General features: G+C 36.4%; 1 long non-coding RNA gene across 1 annotated transcript; it reads left to right on the top strand.

Annotated features, from left to right (window-relative positions):
• The first annotated feature begins 913 nt into the window (after positions 1-913).
• On the top strand, positions 914-10,695 carry LOC115350679. The gene is made up of 3 exons (XR_003926559.1): positions 914-956; positions 9,196-9,297; positions 10,655-10,695. It is a non-coding gene; the product is annotated as an uncharacterized LOC115350679 (long non-coding RNA).
• Positions 10,696-24,334: the final 13,639 nt, after the last annotated feature.

Consider the following 24,334-nt stretch of genomic DNA (forward strand, 5'->3'; position numbering starts at 1 on the left):
ACAGGTATTTTTGTCTTAACATATGCTCTCCAATGATTGTGGAACACTGAATTTAATCAAATACCTAATAAAGCCTTGATCTTTCCATTGACTTGTAGTCTATGTCTTTGGTCATTAGGGATTATGGATTTCTATGGGTTTAGGTTTTGTTTTGTTTTGTTGTGGGTTTTTTTGTGTATTTTTTTTTTTAAACTGGAACAGAAACTGTTTATACTTTGTTCATTGTATTTCCAGCAGTCTCCTTGTGCAGCAAGCCTAAACAAAATGCAGTTAAATACAGCAACTCTGTTTTGCCAGAATACTAGAGTGTAAGCAATGAAGTAGCTAATCAAATTTCCATCTATTTATGCTGTGTTCAGCTTTAAACAAGGGTTTATACTTTGAGATATTTTATTAGAAATGAAATTAGACATTTGATTATAGTAAATTATGGATAGAGCTAAACCTAACTATAAAATTTCACTGACATTCGTGGGGAAAAAAAATCAAAACAGAAAAACTTGTTAGCAGTCACTCTACGTATCAACTACGTTAGAGTATACTCAAAGCCATGAATCATGAATTAAGAGACATTGAGATACTGCAACTGTGTGATTACATTTAGGTAGAACTTATCTTTCTTTCCATCATTAAAATGAGTAGTTGGATTTCTGATATGATTAAGTGTTTTTTTTTCTGAAAATACTTCCTCCAAGATGCTAGTGCTGCATTAATTTTAGAAAAATAGTCTTATGCTAAGAGAAGGGTTCACAGTGATGTTCATTAAATGCAGATCATGTCATTATTCAATAGCACTCTTTAAGAAGATTGAGAAATATAATGCTGTTGAGAAGCAGTGGAGAGAGACATAAGAAAATTAAAAATTGTGTTTCTCACAGATCACCTAGAGAAGAGCGATCCCAGTGATTCAATGGGGGACAGGGGGGAGGGGAGCAGTGGAGAAGTTTTCTAAAAAGGTAAACCTTTTGATCAAATGGTCAATATCATAGATTATTTTGGTGATATTCTTAAATTTCCAGCCTCAGATGATATCAATTTAATACATTTTCAATCAGTTCCTTCAAAGATAAATTCCAGGAAAAAGAATTTTGGTACTGTCGATAGAAATATCAGTAAGTAATTAATGTTAGTACAATTTCCGTCATATTATACAATTTATAATGCACACCTTAGTCCTTAGCTAGTCCATCATTGATTACAAAACATTCATTTACAGTGTGGAACATCATGTTAAAAACATCAAGAACTAAGAAATTCCTTGAAATAATGCCTTATGCAGAAAATATTATATTTAACAAAATCATGAAGTTTTTTTTATTGAAGGGAATGTGTTAAAATATATAGTCTGTGGATAAAATATCTGATTTATATAGGTGTCAGGGCAAAGTCTTACGGAACTGGGGTCCTGCAACGAACACATCATCAGTGTCTAATGTAAGCACTGAATTTTCTGGGAAAACCTGAGAAAAAGAGAAAGTCGTCTCATGTGGGTAAGTCTCTCAGGTGGCTGCTTTGACTAAATGATATGGATCAAAAGAAATACTGTAAATAAAGTTCAGAGTATAAATATTTACTGTGCCACAAATGTGAGTCAACTGACAACAAAATAGAAATAAATATTTCTTGACTTTTGTAACCAATTTATAAATAAGAATTTTGAATTCATAGCTATTATTAGAATTGGCAGAGCTTTGGTTAGTTACAAAACTATGTAACTTTTTGCTGTTGCTGTTCTTTGGCTAGATGAGTTATGTAAAACACCAGAAGAGCACTTCTGATAAATATCCGAGGTGAAATACAGTCCTTTGTGTGAGTACATGTGCTTGTTCTACTTGAGCACCCAAATGTTCATAGAGGGAAATCAGAAAAAGACTTTGAACCTGGCCAGCAGATCATGTCTGATTCATTTCTATGTATAAATGAGTGTTTAAAGATTTTATTTCTATCTTTTGATTAACTGCATGTAGTTAAAATAATACAAAATTCCTAATGTAATTTATGAATTATAAAGCTATGGATACCAGCAAAGCTGCAGTTAGCAATACCTGTGAACTGTGGAAGGATTTTGAAAGCTAAGTACATGGAATAGCTAGAAGGGCATTTTATTCCGAATGACAGCAGAAATTTAGATGAGACATCAGGTTATCGTCCTAAAGAACAGTAGCACTTTTGTCATAACTACTTTTAAAAATAACTCTAGCAAGTATCCTTTATTTAGTAGCTCTGCACTATTCATCTTCCCTGCAGTGAGTGAGTGATGACCCTTGCAACTGTAGTAATTAAACTTTTCAGTTGCAATAAGGGCCTCTGACAGACTCAAAAGGAGAATTACAAATTAGAACTCTGACAGCCCAGCCCTCTGAAAAGAAAGAGTCTATTTCCCCTTGGCTTTTTAACTCCAATTCAATCTTGGCAGATAGAGTCAGGTATGGGAAAAAAAAGTTGCACATAATAGATAATGGATTTTAGGCTGGAAATATATCTGAATGTGCATTTTCTATTACTCTAATCATGGTGATATAAATATAACATTATACCCTACAAGTTCGTTAGCTCTCCATCTAGTGGGAGAAGCAGCAACTGAATATTCATTTTGGACTAGGCAGTGACAATGATGCAATAAAAATGAAGTAGAAGGACGTGAACAAGACCAGTGGGTGGACCACAATCAAATGGGAGATTCTTTTAGCTCTGACCACAGTGTACCACGCTGGACTGTTCTCTAGCAACCTGTACTTAAACCCTGCTCAATTCAGTTGTGTGCAGAAAGGAAAGTAGCTTGCAAGATAACCTAAAAGACTAGTATTTACCAGAACTAGTGGAGATATCTTAACCTTTTATCCAAGGTGTAGTAAAGATGAGATCAAAGCTGTATCCATTCACCATTCAGCCTTTTGCTGAGAGGTTCTCAGCTGACCATTACATATCCATTCAAGACTGTGCTTAAGCTGTATTTTGAATGACTGAATTAGAACCTCTGTACTGGGATACAAAATACAAACTTTTTGAGGCATAGCTTGTGTCAAAGAGATCTAGCATAGACATGTCAGTTCCTCATAATCCTACCCTACCTCACCATTTTACTCACCATTTGCTAGTTATTGTTATCATAATTTCTTAAAACAATGTGCATTAAAAGAAACAATTAAATTCAACTTTGCTTAAAGCCTCCTATATTAAGTCTACCCTCAGCTGCCTTCTTAAGCTAAGTAACAGTAATACACAATTAAATAATAATTAGATAATGACTTTTGCTGAAGTGAAATTATAATTAATGAAGTTTAAATTAAAATATTGACCTTGAGGGATAATAAACCACGCTAATTGAAACTAGAGGTTAATATATTATACCACAGATTTTCAAAACACTGGAGGTTTTAGGGACGTATGACTTTCCTCCTTTCCTCAATGACATAGGCTTGGTTCATGATTTTTTTGCCTTTAAGGGATGGACAAATGTATTCTCATAGATTCAGATGTAGCAGTTAAAAAAGTTATTGCTGAAGGTGAATTAATTTAATCCATTTCCTAGTTTGTATTGAAATGGACTGGAAATGTTCATACTGTCTTGCATCTGAACTATGAAATCCTACAGGTAAAAGACAGCATCGAATAACATACAGTGGCTTCAAAAGCTGTTCTTTCTAGATTTGAGACAGAACAACAATGATTTGCATAACTTTATCTTGGTGACTTTCACACTCTTACCAAGGTCAACACATATTGACTGTCATGACCCACATCAAAACTGCCAATTAATTAAAAGACTAAGAATTTAAAAATGTATCATAACCCTGAAATAATTGCATATATGTTCAGATGAATTTCTCCCTCCTGTGTCTGTAAAAAGTGCAAAAGAAGTGTGACCAGCAGGTCAAGGGAGGTAATTCTCCTCCTCTACTCCACTGTCATGAGACCCTACCTGGAGTACTGCACTAAGCTCTGCGGCCCCAGCATAAGAAAGACATAGACCTGTTGGAGCGGGTCCAGAGGAGGGCCACGAAGATGATCAGGGAGCTGGAGCACCTTTCCGATGAGGACAGGCTGAGAGAGTTGGGGTTGTTCAGCCTGGAGAAGAGAAGGCTCCGGGGAGATCTTATAGCAGCCTTCCAGTACCTAAAGGGGGCCTACAGGAATGATGGAAAGGGACTCTTTATCAGGGAGTGTAGTGATAGGATGAGGGGTAATGGTTTTAAACTGAAAGAGGGTAGGTTTAGATTAGATATTAGGAAGAAATTCTTCCCTGTGAGGGTGGTGAGGCACTGGCACAGGTTGCCCAGAGAGGCTGTGGCTGCCCCATCCCTGGCAGTGTTCAAGGCCAGGTTGGATGGGGCTTTGGGCAACCTGGTCTGGTGGAAGGTGTCCCTGCCCATGGCAGGGGGGGTGGAACTAGATGACCTTTAAGGTCCGAACACAAACCATGCTATGATTCTATGATTCTATGATTAAAGATCCTATTCAAGGTGCTAATATTATGCTATAGCAGTATTTTAATTTATTTATGGCAGAGGGCTGTCTAGTAAGGAGTTTTAGGTTGTGTTTTGTGGGAAAAATTATTCATCTTTTTTGCATTTCTGCCTGAGGTTAAGGTAAGCGATAGGTTCAGTGACTGATTGGTGCTATGAAATTCTGTGAAAATAAACACCAGTATGAGAGATGTTTTTTATTTTTCCTCTCAGCTATATTTTTTTAAGTTGCATCCTCAAGTGACACTACAAAGCTTCCTTTCATTTAGAATAACATTAATCCACCTACTACAGAAAAGCGGTCATATGGATATTTGGGATGAAAATCCATAGAGTGCTTGTAATGCAAGTGTATTTTTATTTATTATTAAAGAGTTTTTTAGGAGCATGCATCAGGTGATACCACCCCACAACTCACCTTGAAAAGTAGTTTGCTCTGCGAATAGTCCCACTGATTTCAAATAAACTCAATAATCAGTATTCTTTTTGAAGAACAGAACACAGACCAGGTTCTCCATTGTTGTACAACACATACATCCACTGGATTTAGTAGAATTGCACTGATTCAGACCAGCTGAAGATCTGGCACATAAATCATGCAAAAATGCTATTCCAGTACACTGGGAAATCAGCAGGGCTGTTTGGAAAGTAAAGATCATCTGGAAATTCTGGAACTGTTCCTACAAATCTTAAGTATAATAATTATTTTTGATGGTATATTGCTTCTCTATTTCCAACAGTGAATAAAGATGGCAGAATAATGTATAAGAATAGATGTTTTGGGATTAACTTCCTTATGCATAAACTACCTTCCCTCAATTCTGATGAAGGCTTTTTGCCAATGCTTTACTAACAGTAAGTGCTGATGGAGGGAGACAAAAATAGCCTTCTGCAAGATATATTGAGAGGCCAGTCTCACAGAATAAATCTCATTTGTGTCCCAGCCTCACACTTACATTGCTAAGCCTTTATATTCTTGGCAGTATGGGTCCTGGGACCTGAACACAGATCCTCTTTCCACTCGCATTTATAATGCAACCAGAAAGGTGTCTTGATAACAGTCACCTTCACTTTGACTTATAAAAAGGAAATTGTTTAGACTACAAGGATAGTTAGTTGGAATGTGTCTTGAAGCAATATTTCAGCACTGCATCCTGTGCTTAAGTGCTTCCATCTTTCAAATAAAGCATCAGCTCCTATTCATATAAAGAACAAGAGATCATCCACCTCTTTATATTGTCTTTGTCCTACTTCAGTTTTAATTCTGACCTTCTCAGAAAGACAGGACAGGGACTTGTTAGTGAGTCTAGGGCACTGTTTTTCAGTCTCTGTTGAAATGTAAGATGTAAATGGTGATTCAGAAGGGGCTGTGGAGCTTAGCAAACACTTTGTTTCCAGAGACAGAATGAAATAGAACAGATTTTATCTAGAAAAAAATTGTATACTTAAGTTAAAACAATGTTGAAGCCACTTTAAATTCTGATTTGAAGGCAAACTGGTCCTTGCTTTTGCTTCATGGATAAATTCCTGGTCAGCACCCAATTGCTGAAATGGTTGTTATTGGGTAATGAAAATAACAGCATGATGATTTTAGTTCCTTTTATTTAGAAAAAAAGGTTACATAAGTTATCCATATATTTCAAGGTCTGAATTCAAGATTTTTTTTCAACTGTACCTTTTGATGAAATGATATGAACACGTATTTATTTTCCATATACCAACTTTACTAAAGCAGTATTTTAGCACTGTCCTAAGCATCAGCTTTATGAAAGATTATAAATATACATACATATATGCATATACATATATGTGTGTGTTTGACTGTTTTGAGGGAAAAAATCTGTTACTTCTCCTTGGAGTGCCATGACTAGCTGCATTTGAACCAGAGCAATTTTAGTGTGAATACTCTGGGGCATATTCACTTTTGGCTCGGTTCTGCAGAGAGCTTTGTGAAGTGCTGAGCATCTACAACGTTCATTGCCTTCACTGGCTTTCACTGAGAGCCATTGAGTACCTACTAGGATTCACTCCTATGCTCAAGGACATTTAGAGGACTACGTATCTCCAAATGAATGACTGAGTCATGTTATATTCATTAGCGTCAGCTGTAAAGCAAGGCATTCAGATAATCATGTCAAAAAAGCCCCAACCCTCTATCGTCTGTTACACATGCAAAGCAAGAGAGAATTTTTAGTATCACCTGGTTTTCATGGACTGAAGCTCCTCATAATTACAAACTCTGTATTAATCTATATTAATATATTCACACTGGATTACTGTGATTAGTGTTTATATATATATATAACATAAATATGGAAACACATCCCATGTGCAAAAATAGACAGTGAGATAAAAAGCGTAGAAGCTGCAGTTCTGCACAAATGACTCTGATCACTTAATGACTCATAATGGCTCACTGAGATCTGAGGCGTAAAGTAATGAAGTACAGCTTGTTGACAGCCACCCACATGTGACAGCCTGTACAGTAATCCAATGATACAGCAATGATATTATGTTACAAGATTTTAAAAATTTTTGACTCAGTCAAAGTGAAGTTTGGACATACGACAGAAAATACAACTTGCAAGTGCCTCTTCCTTTATGAGATCCATCTTAATTAACAATTGAAAATGAGCATGCAGTTTCTTCTGGAAATGGGCTTGTGGTTTGGTGCCTACTGGGCAATTGCCACGTCAGAAAACTTGCACGTTATTTGCTACAGCTCAGTACACATTTTCATCGCCAGTTTCAGGCAAAACCCTTACGGCAAATTTCCATACAGAGAGTGACCTCAAAGCCCTGAGTGAATGGAAACTGTCCTATAAAAGAATGGTCCCATGTCTTCCGTATGTTCTCTGTTTTTGCCTATAAACAAGATGCCTAATTTGCAGTCCTATCTAACTTTGGGCAAGTGATAAAACAAGGAGAATGTGCTCTCATGACACACAGTGAGATACAGTGCTTTCCTCTCCTAGCTCAGTAACAACGAGTAAGTACTATTGATACAAAAAACATTATCCGTCAGATTTGTATTTTTAAGGAACTATTTCTGAATATTCTTGTAAATAAAATGCAAGCAGTATAATTTTGTGGGAACAATTCCAGTTCAAGTACCCTTATATATAAGGCTGTTTATTTAGAAAGAGTCAACTTAGTATTTAGGATTTTAAAGTAACTCCTCCCCTCCTCCAGTTTCCTCAGTGTTTGCTTAGCACTCATAGGCAATTCTGGGTGTTCAAAAACATATAGACAGAAATGGAAGGGGAAAGAAAGAGGAACATGCATTCAAAAGCATTCTTTCCTGGAGCTTCCATTACACCCAATATTCTTCCAAAAGTTCTCATCCCAGACTGTTAGCCTCATGTTCATATCAAGGACGTTCTTGATCTCATATCTCTTTTTAGGCATGTAACTCTCCTTATTGGATCTGGACATCTTTTTTTTTATTTGTTCTTTATAAAAATAGACAATTGTGACTAGAATGAAATCCAGATGTAACCATCGAATACGTGTATTTTGAAGATGTTTGGAACTGGGGTTTAGTTCTAAAGTGTTCCTAACATTTTTCAGAAAGCACTTGTCTCATAGAAAAATGAGAACTGAAAACTGTACATAGAATAACTGTACTTAAATGACACCCTTATAAGGATTAGGACATAATAAAAGCTGGTGATTCTGTAAGATATTTATTGTTCCTGCAGGCACTGGGAAAGGTTACTTTTTAGGATAGAAGTATACCACTACTCAGAGGAAGCAATATCATTTGTTAGCAGAATGTTCTGTCCTTTTGTCCTGTACCTGACTGAATAATAATGCAGAGGGTATAAGGCTGAAATGTTTTGGATTATTAAAATCTCCTTTCCACTGAACAAAAATGTGATTGGCTGTCTAGTGACTTGGACTGTGAAGTAGTACATAATGATGATTAGAGATTAAAAATCACCTGTGCAGACTCTGTTCAAGTGTTCTCATAATTATTTAAATATGAAGTATGAAGTACAACGAAACACAAGGCAGTTCTAATTGACATGGATTTAATGGGAACTTTGTGTTAGCAGGTGGATGAAATTTCATCCATAACCAACAGTGCAATTTGATAGGCACAAAATGGAGTCAGAACAAACTGTACCTAGAGTTCAAAATTATATATTCTAGTCCTGTAATAAGAAAACCAAAGGAACTTTTTTTTTTTTTAATAGGAAAACTTCTGGCATTAAACAGTATTGCATTAACAACAATTTTAATTCTGTGTTGCTCTTGAATACATGTTGCTACTGTATTGTGACTTGAAGAAGCTTCAGGCAATATTTTGTGAAGCAAATGGAATGGAACAGCACACATGGATGTTCATTTGCACATGCACCTAGAATAGTATATCTACTCACTAAAAACCATAATAAGATTGCAGAACAATGCCCACAGTATAGTTACTTCTCTCCTTCACACGCAGCATTTTAGTTTATAGATTGATAGTATTTGTTTATATGATAGAATGTCACTAAAGTAAAAAAACAAAACAAAAAACCCAAACCAAACCATATTCAAGTTTTTTCTTAAAAGGTACTAGGTTATCTGCAGAAGACAGTGACATGCTATGGCTTTTCTGTAATGATACAATATCATTATGCATTATTCTTTTGCAATAGGCATCACTATAACTGCACAAATGATTTTTCTCTTGTAGTACCATTCACAAGTATATACCCCTGTATGCTTCTGATTTGCTCAGGACTGTGAACAGATGGATTTCCAGTCCTGGCTGACACAAGTCTGCTCCTTCCACTGGAGAAAGCTCTAAATATTTTGTATACCACTTTCACAGCCTGAGAAGGTAAGGCTTGCCATACTGATGCATTTGCTACATATTAAATACCCTGCTGACAAGTCTGGGATGACAGTGCTGGTTTTGAACCTCTCGTCATGTCTCTCTCCCATCTGGAAAACAATCTCTACATTATTCTATCTTAACATTATTTTCTTTTTCTGCTCCATTTTGATAGCAGCAGGACATGCACTAACTGAAAACTTCCACTAAGCATGTATGCATAGAGAGGCATGAGGGAGATAAAATGTTGATGGATCATTACTTTTGTCATCTATCAGTTGCTGATGCAAATACAGCCTTCATATGCAGAGGATTGCTTTAAACTCTCTTGGCCAAATGCAAACTGATTGTCACAGGTCACCAAATGTCCCTGCCAAATTTCAGTTTTCTAGCAGTTACCACACAGCTCAGATGCTACAACACTTAAAAAGTAGGATGCAAGCATTGTGTTAAACTGCCAGTAATATATTTTCTTTACATTCTACAGATTTATAAATAGTTGAGCGATTTTTATTCAAACTTTCCAAGGACGTCAGTTGTGCCTGGTTAGATGACAAATTCAACACAAGTCGCTCTGAAAAAAACTTCAAATTTCTCAGCTCTTAAAGTAACCATTTAAACAGAAAGCTATTTGCATTGTTAAATGTGAGTAGAATTCTAGACTGCATATGCCAAAGGGTTTTTATTATTATTTCTGACTTGTGCAAATAGCAGCTGCCTGTTAGCGTAGCACAGAGCAGCCAGGCAGCAAACGTGGCTTGTATCAGCTGTAAGGAGCAGCTAATTACCTATATCAGCACTGCAGCGTTCAGTGCTATTCCATGCACAATTACATTCCTCTATGATTACCAAAATGTCTGGAGGACCCCCACCCCCCCAAAAAAAACCAACACACAAAACAATTATTTTCTTGAAATTGTCTGAATAAGTACCAAACATTGCTGTTTCTGCAGTAGAAACAAAATCAAAGGCCACATAATATTCAAGAGCACATAGTAGCAAGCCACTTCCAGAAATTGCAATTATTTCTAAGTAATGATGCAATTTTTCAGGAAATACATCTTAAATAGATACATCTTATGTGCATTTATTTAAAAGCATCCACCTTTGCCAAAACTGCCTCAGATACTTTTTGTTTTCCACTTTTAAAGTCCACATTGGGATTCCAGTACCTTTTCTCTTCTTATTTCGTACTGTACACATTAAAATAAAGATTAAGGTCAGAAATACTCAGTTACTGAGAAGTCCTTCACCTTTCATAACTTTCAACCCTTAAAGATTTATTCTAATTGAAAGTTTCCAGTTTGTGTAAAGAGGTGGAATTTGTTTGATATGTTCCAAATCATGTTTTGATGTTTTCCAGCTCTTCACTCACATGCTCTCCGAGGGCTACCTGAAACATATGTGCACTCGTAGCGAAGAAGAACTTGATGCAGCATGAACAGGAAATTCCCTAGGCGTCTTGCCTGATCTGTAAGTTGGAGTACTAAAGAATCATTTGCATTGACCTTGCTGGCACTATTTGAGAGTTATGGCAAAACCGCATTAAATGTTAAAATGTTATACAAAGCAACCACAGGCTAGACAATTAAGCAAAGATACATGGTGATGGCAGGCTATTCACCCTTGAAAGAGAGACCCATAGACATTCTGCTTTATTATTTTTTTCAAAGATAAATAAGATTAATACTGGATGTGTAGCATACATCAGAGGATGAACCTGTTTTACTTCTGTTTGGTTTCTTTCCCAAATGGTAAGCACAATAAGAAAGAGGTATTTGTTTGCTAAATCATTTCAGCTGTGCTAAAGACATTTACTCTGAATATTGGCAGCAAAAGAAGAATGTCAAATTCACGTAGAAATGGGACACATTATTTTATTCAGTGATCACTGAAAAGAATATATCAGGTACCTTGCATCTTTTCTTAAAAACAATATTGTGCTTCATATTTATTTGATTTGTGACTCCAGTTAAGTGGTGACTAGAGAACTATTCAGTTAATTCTGAAGTAAATACTTAGTTTTGGTCTACTGAGTAATTCTCTAACCTCCATTGACTACATCCACCCATTGACTAGTTCTCTATTATCTCCAATGGAAATTCAAACAACTGGCTCAGCAAGACACCTAGACTGCAGACTTCTAAGTGTGTGGAGCTGACTCCTGTTTCTGAATTACACTTGCAAAAATCTTAATGTACAGCTGGCTCAGCATCTCTGGTCCAGAAGCAGTGATATTTTCTGTGATTTACCTTTATACTGGTAAAGCTGATTTCTTAATCTTTATATGGGTGAATAATCCTTATGCTTCAGTATCCACTGCTGTTGAAGCTGATGGATAACACACAAAATGAAGATTATTGGCATGCATGAGAGTTTCAGCATCAGGCTTTATTTGCAAATTTTGATGAATCTGAGCCGTGGCAGAAATAAATTAATTCCTCATGATCCTGAATATTCCCCTTTATATATCTTAGCTTGCCTTCAGAAAGTCCATTAATCTTTCTTCCTGGATTATGATAGACTCATGATTTTCCCATGTAAACCCAAAGAGGTCACAATACTGGAAACTGTAATAGAAACAGGATGAGGACATACAAGATAGTGTAAGGATGAAAAATAAAACAAGTTTTCCCATTGTAATGCTCAGAATGCTTATGTACTATTAAGTTTGATATTTATGAAAAAGGTAGAGCAGTACTTGGTTGGAATAGACTGTCTTCAGATTTATGATGCTAAACATAAGCAACAGATGAAACTACAATGTCGTGCAGTACAAACAGACATTGCAATTACTGTAAACAGCTCTTCTATACTTTTTTTAAAAAGTAGGTTGATTTTGACACATCTTTTTATATAGTGGCAACAACCATCAATGGCATCATAATGATGTCTCAAAAGAGATACTATAATCTTTCTCCAGTCTTCTGTACACTAGACTATTAACAAAACTAATTGCTTAATTTTATTGTTCATACATTAACAACCATTATTTAAACCTGAAAGCAAGACTTTGTGATATGAACAGCTTTGTCTGATGTGAACTATTGTTTTATTGTTTGTCTATGATTTCATTTTGCCTGCTTACCTTTCTAGGAGATCTTTGAAATTGCTTTGTGGAACAAGCTTATTAAATATTATGAATTTCATTACACGTAGTGTTCCTGGTTGAACAGCAATTTTGCTCCTTCTCTCCAAAATCTGTGAACTTCTGTTAAAGTGGGAACACATGCCGGTTTCACAGATGACTATTGTTAGCTTAGTTTTGCCCCGCCACTTAGTCAAATTGCTAATTGTTTTACTTTTCCAATGTGAAGCTACAGTAGTGTCAGGTTGAGTGATTTATCACTGTGTAACATTTCCTTCTTCACTTTCTCATGAAACACAGGGTAAGACAGGACTGTACAAAGCCTAGTGAATACACTATTAATTTTCAAGATCCATACATGAAGGTTTGAAACAAATGTTATGATAGTCTTTTGTTAATTGTTTTATCAGGAGCTTAGAATCTACGTATCAGGAAAAAAATTCCACAGTCAAACAAAACCACCACTATTACTACATATTTTTATTGCATGTAAATTATTATTATCATTATTATACATAAATTATTATTATAATTATCGTGATCTGTAACTGAAAAAAGTATTCTGTAGAATAGTTGAAATACATGAAATATAAATGCAGACATCCCAGTTCTACTAGCTTCGTTTATGCTGCTGAATACACATCCAGGGAGCATCCTCTTGCTCCCAAGCTTAGTGCTGTAGAATGGCTCATGCCTGTATTTTTCCAGAGAGACACCCAACAGCAGAGTAGCTGCATCTGCACTGCATAGAACTTGGCTTTAGGTCTCCTCTTGCCTCCACGTAGTGTCTTCGTAGCCCTATGACCTAATAACTGTTTTGCTTACATGGGCATAATGGGACTTTTTCCTAGTAAAACATTTCTCAAACAATGTGAAGAATATGCTTTAGTTAAGTGAAACAGTGTTTTTACAGCATTAAATTCAAGGTATATGTAGTGTGTCCTGTGGTATGACATGAGAGCTTTATTGGGGATGTTGCAGGGTGCACAATTTGCTAAGAGTGTAGGATTACCTACAGCAGGCAGAAGCCAGTATGATGTAGTCTTCCAGTTTTCCTTTCAGGAGTAGCCTCTGGTGTGAACTATCCAGCAGAATTGCATCCAGGTTTGTCTTAGAGGGAACTAGAAGTTTCTCTGAGAAGAGAGCTTGTGAGTAAATTAAAAATTAAGCAGTGTGGATAATCAAGAGACAAAGACCCAGGCGCCCTAATTTTCTTCACAGTCTATACTGCAGTGTTGTCTCTCTTTAGGCTGAAAAGTTTGTACCACAATTCTTAACACAGCTAAGAGTTGGATAGAGCTGTGGTAATACATTTAGGGACATTGCAACCAAAGTAAAAAAGTTGTTAAAAATTTTCATATACATTGTAAGTTTTCAGCCAAAGAAGATAATAATAAACTGCTCACAATAAATACCAGGTTTAGATTAAAAAAAAAAAAAAGTATTTGATCGAATAATTAAGTATTGAATTAGATTGGTTACATGTATCGTGTTCCAATAACATGCTTTAGGGAGTGGTCCCTGTTTCCCTTCTAGCAGACCCACAGAGGCCCATGTATTTATTTCTCTTATCTAGCATTCAGTAGTAGTCTAGATTTGTCCGCATGACAGACGCACTGCTTCAGAGTACAATCTGTCTCAGTACTGCTGAGTTGTTTGTACCTGTTCATCCACAGATCCATCAGGTGCACTACACACATTACAATTGTACATGCGCACTGCATGACTACAGAATATTTCACCAAGGGCCTTAATGTTTTGTGGGAGGGAGAGGTTAATTTTATGTAGCAATTAAGGAGGCATTGAAATCCCTCAGTGGGAAGCTGTCCTGCAATGTCCTTTTAGGTGGATAGGAAGAATCAGGTAGTATTTACTTCATCCCTTCTCCCTAGGCTCAGTTTGGAGTAGCTCAAAGCACGTTACAACAGATGCTGCTCTCTTAGACCTCTGGAACCTTCTTTGAGCTGAAACATTTTGCACTACTTAAAGTTGTTTTTGGTTTTTTAAGTGACATTCTTCCTAATGTGGCCAAAGTAATCTTATTATTTTGGTTTTCTCACATACAACAATGTTTATGTTTGTAAGGCAAGATACAAATGTGCCAGCACACAAGCAAAGAGGGGCATATCCTGCAAGTATTTTTGTTGTTGGAGGGCCAGCTTGGCCTGAAAGAGGAAGACACTGGTTGTTGGAGAGGTTTCTGTAGGCAACTAACTCGTGAACCATAGTCATACTGGCTTGTTGTCTCTCTTCCCAAGAGAACTGCATTCCAGAAGGGGTCTCAGAAATGCTTGGAGATTGCAGAGAAGATGAATTGAGGACCAGTACACTGGAGCAAAACTGGGACTATTTCCAAGTGACACATTGCCTACATAGCTGCTGAATTTACATAATGGAGGTTTTTAAATACATCTTCAGTAAATACCTGTCAAGAATGGTTTTATTAGAGTTGATCTTGACATAAAATTGTTGACCTCCTGTAATCCTGTCCTGCCCTGTTTTTATGATCCTATGATTAAAAGTATAAAGAACCTCAGGAGCAAGAAGCTTAAATTTTGATGGCAGCAGGTTTTTTTATACCCAAATAACCTCAAACATAAGGTAGCAGACCACTTTCAAAGCTCACCCAACATGCCAGTATATGTAGCCTTGAGCAAAATCAAGCTTTATGTGCATGAATTAATGTTTCTGAGTAAAACTTAGGTTTCTCAACTACTTCAGCATTTACAGGAGGCAGAACATTGACACTACTTTGGACATCAACTCTTAAATTCTGCTTAATTTGCACTTCAAACATAAAAGCTTGTTAACAACGTTGCCCCAGCTGTATAGCAATTGAAGGTTTTTGGGGAATATCCAGAGGCAGAACTTTAGGTACTCCAGCCTAATTTGTTTTAAGAAGGATTATGAGATGTGTTAATCAAGCTGGAAATGTACTCTCATTGCATTAAACATTTCTCTTTTATCAGAGGAACACTTGTACAAAGCTTTTGAAGGTAATATATAACAAGTGGACTTAAGTTACTAAATTAAATAGCTTTCCGAGTGTTCAGTCTGTTACAAATTTGTTTCAACTTGAAATATGAGGTCGTAATATAGAACTTTAAAGTCACAAGCAAGTGCTTTTGGGTTTAAGTTGGACCATCTTTAACAATAAATTTACCTCAATTCAAATATTTTCCATTACATATAGTGCTCTGAGTAAACAATATCTAACATCTATAAATCTGAAAAACAACATAAGCTGCAGGTAGTATACTTGAACTTGCAAACAATTTTGTTATGTCTGAACATATTCATATGAAGTAAAAACTTAAAGATGTTCATGCTAAGAAAGGCTGAAAAAAAAATTCCATGGAAAATATCAGAAAGATAGGTTGATAGGAATCTTCTTCCTTTCTCCTAAACTGAGGAAGTATGAAAACACTGACTATGTGGCATATGGATATTAACTGACAAATCTCAACCTAAATCCTGAGATGGCTTCAACACCTGCAGTTCTCTGATCTGTTTGAGACAAATGACATGCCTGTTGGAAGAATTTAAAATACTAGATTGTCAGAGGACTTTTGTCATTGCAGGGTTTGTGTTTTTACAAAGTGCTTCCCTTTTATTGAAAGAACACATTTGTGGAGTCTTCTGCTATGTTATGAGACAATTTTTAATCAAGCTACCAAATCAACTAATTTGCTCAGCATTCATGGTCTGGTAAAGTCATAGCAGCATATAGTATACAATCAACATCACTGTTACCTTGGGCTGTCTGAGAAGTCTCAGCTCTCATGTCGATTCACTCAATGCCTTATACTTTCAGTGTATGATTGCCTTGCACAGAAGTTCCTTCTCCTCCTTTTAGATTGTGACATGCTATCAGTATGTTTAATTTTCAAACTAGAAAGAAAAGCAATCTTGAGCACTGAAAACCAGTTCACCCTTATCCTAGACTGTAGATTCTGTTCTATCTTCTTCTGACCCCACTAATACTGAATGTTTTCTTTCTGCAGGAGTATAATTTCAAAGATAGGGTGAATTTATTTGCAAACATCCTTGCAAGTAGGGTGATTTTCCAGCAGGTGATACCCGAGGGCTACCATTCAGGGATACCACAATATGAGCTTGCTCCCACTTGGGAAGCCCATCTCCAATGCTGCATATTGCTTTAGCTTCCCTTAAGTTGAGGGGCCCTGAAACATTAGTTACTGATATTCTTTCAGCTATTTCATGCTTCAATTGTTGTTATTATTTATTTTCAGGAGTGTTTATTCCAACAGAGCTGCTACAAAAAACAGGCTAAATACACTTCGATGATAAATGCAATGACTGGCATATAGCCAGGATAAATGGCAGCTTTTGAATTTCAATATAATTTCATATGCATCTTCACTGCCAAGGCTAAACTACTAATTAAGCAATAATCCCACAGCACTGTCAGGTGTACAAGGGAGTAGGAGCTTCCTGGGCTCAACTTTCTTTAAGTAGATATCCTTATTCCTAAATTATGCAATGTCTCTGTTGAGGTTATCACAAATCCGTTACAGGTTTTAATAAAGAATGTAATGAACTAGACAGCAGAGGTTCCTTTAGTGCCTTGTCCTAAAAATCTTACTCACACTGAACTCCAATTTGAAACCAAAAGTCCAGAACTTCTTGCTGAATGGCACTTTCCACTATTAGTGTCTATGCATTTTGCTATTCTTTCTCCCATATTCTTCAGAAATCAGACTTATTGTGGGACAAAAAGGCAAGTGAGAAGATTTTTAAAGGATCTTTTAATTCCTTCCAGTTAGGAAAGTTTTTTTGTCATCTTGGGGTTTTGTGTTTATTTGTTTTGATGATTCACTTGTAAAGGAGAAGAGACTTAATCCTTGTGTACTTTCATGGCTAGTCATAGAGTTCGGGTTCTTAGGGGGAAACACAAGAATGCACAGACTAACATTCTGAAGAATGTTCTACATGGAACTAAAAGTAGGTATGAAACTTTATGGTATGTTTGCCAGTAAAATATACATACAGTATAGTGAAGGCCAGAATTCTGCAGGTTTGGACCCAGAATTAGTCATTTAATTACAAGGGATTTCAGTTAGTATAAAATCAGGAGGTTTACAATTCCCCACAAATGTTTGAGCTATGTATCTTTAATACTTATGAAGAAAAAGTAAAAGGAATTCATATACTGAGTGAAAATACTGAGTGCTTTCTGTCCAAATGAATTTTTTCCTTTGGGCTCTATTCTATTCCTATTTGGGCCCGTGCAAATCTCAACAAGGCCAAGTGCAAGGTCCTGCACATGGGTTGGAGCAATCCCACGCACAAATACAGGCTGAGTGATGAGTGGATTGAGAGCAACCCTGGTGAGAAGGACTTGGGGGTATTAGTGGACAAAAACCTGAATATGAGCCAGCGATGTGCACTTGCAGCCCAGAAAGCCAACTGTATCCTGGGCTGCATCAAACAAGCATGGCCAGCAGGTCAAGGGAGGTGATTCTCCCCCTCTGCTCTGCTCTCGTGAGACCCCACCTGGAGTACTGCCTCCAGCTCTGGGGCCCCCAACACCAGGGAGCTGGAGCACCTTTCCAATGAAGGCAGGTTGAGAGAGTTGGGGTTGTTCAGCCTGGAGAAGAGAAGGCTCCGGGGAGACCTTATAGCAGCCTGCCAGTACCTAAAGGGGGCCTACAGGAAAGCCGGAGAGGGACTTTTTACGAGGGCACATAGCAATGGAACAAGGGGTAATGGTTTTAAACTGAAAGAAGGTAGATTTAGATTAGATGTAAGAAGAAGTTCTTCCCTGTGAGGGTGGTGAGGCACTGGAACAGGTTGCCCAGAGAAGCTGTGGCTGCCCCATCCCTGGCAGTGTTCGAGGCCAGGTTGGATGGGGCTTTGAGCAACCTGGTCTGGTGGAAGGTGTCCCTGCCCATGGCAGGGGGGGTGGAACTAGATGACCTTTAAGGTCCGAACACAAACCATGCTATGATTCTATGATTCTATGATTAAAGATCCTATTCAAGGTGCTAATATTATGGTATAGCAGTATTTTAATTTATTTATGGCAGAGGGCTGTCTAGTAAGGAGTTTTAGGTTGTGTTTTGTGGGAAAAATTATTCATCTTTTTTGCATTTCTGCCTGAGGTTAAGGTAAGCGATAGGTTCAGTGACTGATTGGTGCTATGAAATTCTGTGAAAATAAACACCAGTATGAGAGATGTTTTTTATTTTTCCTCTCAGCTATATTTCTAGTGTTCCATGGTTTGGAACTAGGTGACCTTTAAGGTCTTTTCCAACCCAAACCATTCTATGATTCTATGATTTAAGTCAATTCACCTCTTCACTGAAATTTGATGTGCCAAAGAGTGGTTTTATCAGACACATCTGAGCAACTGTTAAATATGAAAGCAGCATGTATGTGAATATAGATAGCAGAATGGACTCAAGACTTCTCATGAACATAGACAAAATAGAATTTTGCCATTCCATTATGTTATTGTGTTTGGGATAACAAACTAAAATTTATCATCAAAATACTTTTTAGACTGTAGGGGAAGGAGAAGGAGAAAGACTGAGATACTAAAAGGGTTTTGGGTGATATGCCTGGGGGGATGATCTTTCACTTATGCTTACAAGAGTTTTCTTCCCTCCAAGAGTCTACTCTGTCCAGTAGCTTTCCATCTCCTCTCAAGCTGTTGTCTATCTTGTTCCCTATCTTGTCTTTTTGTTACAACACTTTTTATCTTCAGATGTTTCATTTGAGTACTACTAACATTTGAGTAGGAGGGAGAATACATTAAATGTTTCTAAAGAGCAGGATTATTGGCACTGGTGTCCCAGTAAGGGTGAAGAAAAGCTGAAGCACTGAATTTTTGTTTCTGTATTGAATTAGTTACTGTGAAAAATTCAGATTTTTTTTTTCTAAATTTGAAAAAGAACAGTTACACATTTTTCACAGGATTTCTTTTCTAGTGAAAATGAAAAATAATTGCTTTCAAGTTTCATCATAATCACTGAAACCAAAAATCATTGTTTCTTGATCTAGAAAATTTCCAGGATCAAAGAATTCATTTAATCTGAGATTCAGAATAAAAATATGTATTTATGACAAGTGCGTTAGGCATTTCCGTGGCTGACACACAGCCAACAGAAGAGTCAGCTGTAGTTGCCATTTGGAGCAGTAAGGATAATTTTGAGATCTGCAGTTTATTTGAAGATTTTACTTGTTTCAGAGTAAGAAGAATAAACAGGGGTTTAATATATTCTAAGCACAATTATACTTGTTCTTAGGACATCTAAACAAGCTGATTATGATATATATTTAATTAGGACAAGGACATTTTACTTTCACTCTCTTTAAATTATATTTTTATTATTATTATGATAAAATAATGTAAAGAAAATAATTACATATTACTGTCATTACATAGAGAGAGAAGAGTACAGACGTAGTTACTGTAGAGTAGCTATCATATTCCTTTGTAACTTTTTTTTTTTTTTGCTATACAGAATGGATTATTGTGCATTAGGTTAAGACACCCTCAGACTTAAATGTCATTATTGTGATCCTCAAAACTCTGTTCAGTTTCCATTTAAAGTTGAGTCAGCTTTCAACATAAAACTTCCACATCTGGGGAATCACAGATAGTTATGAGAGCTGACAGGTCCAAACTCAGCATTTATCTATCAGGTAAGTCAAATCAAAGTCTTCAGGCTTGACTTTCTTTTATTTTTTTGGCTTTCTTTCATTTTCTTGGCTTGCTTTCTCCCCTTGCAGACACAATTAGTGCTGAAGTGATCTGTTTGTAGAGAAAGTATCAGCAGACCTGTATGAAACTAGTTCTTGGTTTTTTTACAGACTTTATCAGAATTAATTTTTATCTCTTAAGTTAATGCTCAAGATTCTAGGTTCACAAACCAAGTGTCATTTTTAGTTAAAGATTTAGAGACATAGAAAACTCCAAGAAAACTCAGTTCAAACTAGCATGTTTTGCTAGTTTGCTATTACAGGGAAGCCTTTAATCCCTACCCTGAAATTACTGTTTGAGAGGAATTTAAAGTTACTATATACCCAACCTTGAGAGCTTTGTCCACATCAAGAATTTTTTCAGTGAGACCTGTCTCAAGTTTTAGATTTTTCAATTAAAGGGTACACCAATAGGAGTTTTCTTACAATTCTACTAGTGATAAGCACAAAAATTTGGATTCAGCTGTGATGCACTTCTTTTTTTATTTTTTATTTTGCATCTTTTTTTATTTTGCATAAAGCTAGTCATTTTATCACAAGTGGTTTTAAACCTGAAGTTTTACAGTCAACTGAATATCTGTAATCTCTATGTCAAAACAATGTCAGAAGAAAAAATTAGTCACTCTACAGAGGCATTACATTTCTTCTTAGTTGTTAGAATTCCCAAAGCACAGGGAAATAAATTTTCTTTATCAGTTTTCAGTAATTTGGCATTGAGGAAGTTTGAAGTGTATGTTTTAGAAATATGCATGAGATTCGCATGAAATGTGGTAGAAGATGACTGTAGTATAATATGGCACTGTTGACACATAGGGACTTCTCATGAAAAATCTGTTTTGGTTTGATAGCAGTCACAGCTCTAGCACTTATTAGTTGGTGGGGGTCCCCTCATACTACATAATACTATATTTCCTGTTCTGGTGTACTGGGGTTGTAGTACTGGTGCTGGCATGTGTACCACCGCTTTCATTTGTGTTTAGCTCAAAAGGAAAATAGTTCAGATGTTACTGAAATGACCCTTGGTAAAACCCATGTAGGGTAGGATCCCATGGTCAGCAGTGTAAAAGCTACTCTTGGTCAACAGCAAATACAGTTACAAATAAAATTTTGCCCTAATTTAACAATAGCAATGACTTTAGGTCATATTGTGTCATCCTTTTCTGTTTTCTTGCAGTCTTTCTTATGTACATTTTGATTTTAATCTATGCATTCCACCTCACAGTTTGAACAACCAATTTACAACTGTTTTCTGATGATTTATCTAAAAAGAAGAGAAGCCAAATACAACTGGCATTTGAAGTTAACAGCCCTGTAGCTAGTGAACAACTTGCATCTCTAACAGTCTCTGGTCGATAAGTCCTCCATAAGTTGAAAGAATAAATTAAGTTACAAAAAGCTCTTTAAAAGTTTATTTTTGCCATCGACTGACAGATGCATAGAACCTCTAACCTTGTAAATTTATCTTATATGTCTACAAAATGCTGTAGTGTTGCAAAGAGGATACAGGTCAAAGAATTCAAGGAGAAAATTGATCAAAAAAGAGTCTTAAAATCATCATTGAAAATAGTTAATAAATTGCCAGGGAAACCTGAAGGGAAACAAACCTACCAAACCAAACCAAACCAGAACAAAACAAAACACAGAGGCAGGGAGTAAAACTCAGAAGTACTTTTCTGCTTCGCAAATATATCTGTGGAAGCAGGTCACAGAGTATCCAGCTAGAAACAAATACTGACTGCTTCAGCTGTGGTTCTGTTTTTTTAATATGGCTTTGTAAAAATGCTAAAAATTAGCCTAGCCACCTCTAGAAATAGCAGAAATAGTGTGAAAAAAATTGGGGGGGGGGGGGTAGACAGAGCAATGAAATCTAATCAGATCTTGCACTGGAGCTAGATTATGCCCATATTTTGGTGTTGTGATGGTGCCGAATTCTGAAAATGTCCAGTTAAACATGATTTCCTGCTGGATTTGGTGTTGCTTTATTTCTAGGGAATACCAGGCAATTACACCCTTTTAAGAAACTCTCCTAGCAAACGTCCATTTTGGAAAATTCATACTCTGCTATTATTCTGCTGTTATGTCAGACTTGTAACCCTGCATTTAATAAAGAAAGCGACAAACATGGGGCAGAAACAGCTGAGACAGCTTCTGTGACTACTGAAACAAAAATAGCCTTAGAAGAAGAATGAGGGCTCTGAGGAGTTAGAATCACTACTTCATGTTAAGAATTGTTAAAGTAGGACCAGGGAAGAAGTCATAGGTATGACTGTCTCTTCATGATCCTGTGTCTGTTGAAAAGATACTAAACTCTTCTTTAATTTTTGTTTTTCCTCCTTGGAAGACATAATACTTTTTTCAGCTTTCTTTTACACTCTGACAGGGGAGGGTAAATAGGCTGAGATATTTGTTTAATCTAAAATTTTGACTTCAGGTTACTGTATAGCTCATCCCAATCACACTATTGGGCTGAATTAATTTGAAACAATGTCATATCATCAAAATTGAGCATTAGGCATCTCCTTACAACTGCATGGAACATTTCTTTGCTTCATGGAAAATAACGATATACAATCTTTCTCTAGCCATAATCAGACCCTAAATGTTAGACATAAAAGAAAGAAAAAAATCATTACACAACAAATATAAACATAGTTTTAGCTACAGATGATGACTCCAAATATGTTTAATTACTACAATTGCAATACCAATGATGAAAGCAAGAGATTTATCTTTAAGCAGTACACAATACCACTGATTAGAATGAGAAAAAGAATATCAAGTGTCTTCTGAACAGAAGCTGGTGGGTTTTCTCAGAATAAGAAAATGAAGAAACAGTGACTGTACATTTTTAACAAATCCTTTTCTAATCAAGAGAAAACAAACTCTAGGCTTAGGATAGCAATTTGACCCATAATCCATGGTTCCTTATTGTTAAAATACTGGCGTAAATTCACTGGTAAAGAATGTGATCACAAATCTAATAACTTTGTCTTTACACTTTCTTATGAGAATTTCACATTTGTTAAATTTGCACATCTTACAGTGACCTCTAGCTAGGAACAGTTATGCTATATCTTCGAATGGTAGGTAATACAGATTAATCTAGATGCTGGAGACTCTTTAGCACTTTCAACTACTGAAAAAGATGGAAATACAGAAAACAAAACAAAACAAACCCCACCAAAAATCAGCAAATTGACTTGAGTCTGCTCCTATATTAATGGAAACGTGTAATACTATTGAAGTTCCTGGAATCTCACCTTTATAATGCTTTATTAACTGTGTGGGTAGTGTGATTGAGAGAAGAATAGTCCACTAGCTAAGTCACAAACTTAAAATAATTACTGTTTCATGTTAAGATATTTTTAGGAAAATATTGAAAAAAGATAGCCCTTATTCAGAGATATGTGCATTATCAGTTCTACACTGTTTGCTTGCTGACCCCAAGAAAACACAGCTGTCCCAAAAAGACAGGATGTCAACAGCCAAAATTAGTATAAGTAAGTCCAGAATACCCAACCTCCTTTCTTCTCTGGCATGTGTTCTAAAAACTGTAGTCAAAGCTCTGAGTTCAGTACATTGATTTTAACAGATGTTTCCTGATCAGTCTCAGGGACTCTTAATTTCTACCACAGACAGTTTAATTCACTTTTCTTTTGATACTGGTAGCCCAGAAATCTACTGTAAGACTATCCTAGGGCTTAGTGACTGAAAGGTACAAAACATAAAACCTCTTTTGTCTCTAGAATGGAATCCTTAAATTTACTAATACTTCAAAGAATTTAGCTATTTATAACAACTGTTTTAGCATTCTGAAGGTTTTCAATACTCTTTGTTTTGATGATACTCTTCACATTCTGTGAAATCACTATTTTCCCAATATGTGGAGGTGTGTTGGTTTGGCTGGAGTTGCATAAAAAGCTCAGTCATCTGAGCTTTGGCCTATGAATTTATTATCTGCCTTGTTCCTTTTGACACCTCTGGCTTTCATAGCCCTGTGGTAGAGGAAAATACTGCTGCAATACAAAAATACCACTTTCAACTGTATGTAAAGCTCACAGTCAAACTTTATGTGAGAAAGACAATGATAATTGTGGAAATCTAGGCATGCTGTATGAGGGTTTTTTTCTTTGTCTTTTGGCCATGTCTTTTATTTACTGCCACACAGCAGCCCAGTTTCACTAGAACTGAACACCTGCAACACTTCATTTAGCTTCTGACCTGACC

The sequence above is a fragment of the Aquila chrysaetos genome, chromosome 14, assembly GCF_900496995.4.
Source record: "Aquila chrysaetos chrysaetos chromosome 14, bAquChr1.4, whole genome shotgun sequence".
Lineage (NCBI taxonomy): Eukaryota > Metazoa > Chordata > Aves > Accipitriformes > Accipitridae > Aquila > Aquila chrysaetos.